General features: G+C 45.6%; 1 protein-coding gene across 1 annotated transcript in view; it reads right to left on the bottom strand.

Annotated features, from left to right (window-relative positions):
- Positions 1-888: 888 nt before the first annotated feature.
- Positions 889-3,225, bottom strand: part of OGDH (oxoglutarate dehydrogenase) — a 97,972-nt gene continuing 95,635 nt past the window's right edge. Inside the window, exon 24 of the transcript XR_001941144.1 lies at positions 889-900. The gene's annotated coding sequence lies outside the window, so the exon portion shown is untranslated. The remainder of the gene's footprint in view (positions 901-3,225) is intronic.

The following is a 3,225-nucleotide window of genomic DNA, read 5'->3' as shown; positions in this document are numbered from 1 at the left end:
TGTCAGTGGTTGTTGTAACTCTAGATCCAGGCATCTTGATGATTGCTGCACACATAGCTGGTAATAGAACTTTCCCTATATATTAGGGTTGCCACCTTATCTTCAAGCGAAACCCGAACACTCTAGCGACGCGCGGACATTTTTTTGGGAGAATGAGAGGTGGCTTATTCATATGTAAATAGCGCCACCCATTCATATGTAAATATCCCACTTGAGACTATTTTCAGTGGGGGCCAGTAGCCCCTATCTTAATTTTGGTTGCCCCTGTCTGCCTGACATCTTGTGTCCGGGTTTCTGCTGCCATGAAACCCGAACACAGCATTCAAAACCCGGACGGTCCGGGTGAATCCTGGACAGGTGGCAACCCTACTATATATGCACTGTTTATCTATTTACCTGCATTCTTGTTGCTAATATTCTGCTACATGATTACTGTATTTTGAATGTTTTTGGAGTGAATGTGATGTCATGATGATGTCAGTGACTTTTGGATTGGTTCACAATCACTGTTGGTGTGTCTATAGATTCCTGTGTTTCACTTGCATTTATCACTTGTTTGCCTGATGACGGGGATCCTGCGAGACCCCGAAACGTTGTTTAGAGTGTTCTATTTGCAACTAGTACGTTAATAAACACGTTCTGAACTTGCTTTGGAGTGCCGGTGTCCATTCTTTACTTATATATTGTCGGAAGCCACCCGCTGACACCTACTGCACCCACCTTCCATTTTTGGAGCAGTGGCTCTGAGTGCAATGGGTACACGTGTGTGTGTTTGTGGAGACACACATAGCTTACCAGCACACACATGGGTGGCTCAATAGGAAACTGCAAGAGAAAGGAGCCCCCCTAAAACAGGATATCAGGGCCAGTGCTCAGGGGGCCATCTGATTCTGCAGGAAACTAACACTTTTAAACATAAAGAAACAGCATTCATTGTAAGTGATTTCATCAGCATTTAGTATTAAAAATCAACTTAAAAATGTAATGTTTTATTTTGTGGGAATATTTCATGTTAACTTTGTGGGCGTTAGTTCTGCTTTATTTCCCATTTTCTTTTCTCCTTTTATTTTGATAAATAGCCGTGCTTTTCCTTCAAGCATAAGGGGAAATTCACATGAATCCCTGCGTCCCTCCCCTTCTCATCAAGTGTGAAAATGCAATTACAGATGTTCGGTGCAGGCAGATGTACATTATATCACTGCCTAGCCAGCCCGGGACTGAGCTGCACTCACATGTAGAAGACGGGACCTGAACTGTGGGAGCTGTGCACAAGCAGGCAAGTAGAAGACAAAGCACTAGTCACTGCCAATATTGCCTGTATGCACCCTGCAGCTTTTCCCAAATGCATAGCATGTTTTGTTGCGTGTGTGTGTGTCTGGATTTCCCACAAGGCCCGGCCTCGTGGCAGCAGGGAGTAGAGGGGCACCAAGGGTGTGGAATTCCTATCTCCCAATGCCCGAACATGTAGTTCCGGGCGCTGGGCGGGTAGTTGTTTTCTACATTTAGTCCTGCTTTGGGCAAGCAGAGCTAAATGTACAGCGGGGAAACCGCTGCTTGTTTTGTATGCTGCCTGCAGGTCTGCCATTCTCCATAAGGGGGGCCTTTTTGGTGGGCAGGGGGGCGCATCGAAGAACTTGGCCTTGGGGCAGCAGAGAGAGTAAATCCAGGTGTGTGTGTGTGTGTGTGTGGCCATCTTGGCAGAGGCAGGGTGTTGCTTCCTCATATCAGAGCTGCTAACACCACCCAATGATTGGTGATCTGATGGATGATGGCAGGAGATTTGGTAGAAGCAAAGTACAACTGGATTGATTAAACATGAATGCTGTTATTCTACGCCGTGCTACAGAAATGGTACATTTGCATCAATAATTGCACTTGCTGGAGGGAGGGGATACATATTTTGATGTGAAGCTATACTTTGTAGGTGTATTCTACAGCAGGGCTACCCAACTGGCATCCCTTGGGTCCCATGAAACCTTCTTTAGTAGCCCATAAGGCCCCAGCTGCACATTGCCTAGTGCAGAGTGGCAGCAGTGTGCAAAGTGCTGGAATGCTCCCTGAGGTGTAGTGTGTTAGGTCCTAGACTACATTCATGTCTCTGAAATGTGGTACAGTTGCACTGTGTATTTTTTATGTCCTACCTTTTATTTGTAGGGTATGTTTTGCAAGAAACTATATGCAGCAAGCAGGATTTTAACACTCCAAACTAAATTGCAAAGGTGTAAATGCAACGCCAATGAGCATTGGCTATCTTCAGTAACACATAGTCCTCCTCTTCTAGCCAGTGGCCCACCCAGACTGGATGTTTGATGAGATCTGACACTGCCATTAAATGTGGGAACTAATTCTACTAAGATGCACAGCTAAAATAGACATAGTAGCTGGTTCCACCATCCCGTTGTATCCATGGAGTTCATAATTAAAGTCTGGACTTCAAGTTCCCAGCTTTTCCTGTTTATAAGCTTCTATTCATTCTGTCACTAAAGCTGTAAAATTTAGGGCTGGGGGACCTGAGGCCTATCTGGAAGTTTAGGATTTAGCTAACACCCAAGGAAAAAAGGCCAAAATGTGCCCCCTCAATGAGCTGGGAACTACCAAAGCAGCATAGGTTGCTGGTCCTTCAATTTTTGTGTCCCCTTCCTGCTGAAGCGCCCAACTCTTTTGCCTACCCCATGGGCTGGCCCTGGCTAGCAAACACAAGCTACAAGTGGGTCATGTCTGTCTCCTATAGAAGGGAGGTCTTCCACCATTCAGCTGTGAGCTCTGGTCAACTGGAAAGACTGGAGTGCTCCCCACATAGGTGAAGCCTTATAACCTCCAGGGTTGAAGGCAATGGTAGTGTGTCCAGCTAGTGCTGACATAAGGTGTGCCTGTGCTCATAATGGCTTGCAGGGCAGGTAGAACATGTGGGTGTCTGGAAAGGCCAAGTAAAGTGCACCTGGAAGTGGAATAGGAGTGCAATACAGAAGATATAACGTCTGAATATTTTGGGGCTACAATACAGAAATTGTGTTGGGCAGTAATGCACCCATTCCATTTATCAGGGGAAGGCATTCATTGCTAAGACTATCACAGCATGAGTGTATAGGTTTATAGAGGTGATTTTATTACCCCTTTTAATGCGGAATGATGGATGGAAGGATGAGGATAGATGTGAGTATTCAGAACAGGAGATAAATAGGCTGGGAGATGAGAGACAAGAGGGGGGATGATGAGGAAAAGAAT

The sequence above is a fragment of the Nanorana parkeri genome, unplaced genomic scaffold (assembly GCF_000935625.1).
Source record: "Nanorana parkeri isolate BGI_ZX_2015 unplaced genomic scaffold, ASM93562v1 scaffold169, whole genome shotgun sequence".
NCBI lineage: Eukaryota > Metazoa > Chordata > Amphibia > Anura > Dicroglossidae > Nanorana > Nanorana parkeri.
Note: the sequence above shows the minus strand (reverse complement) of the source record. Positions and strands in the feature narration are given on the sequence as shown.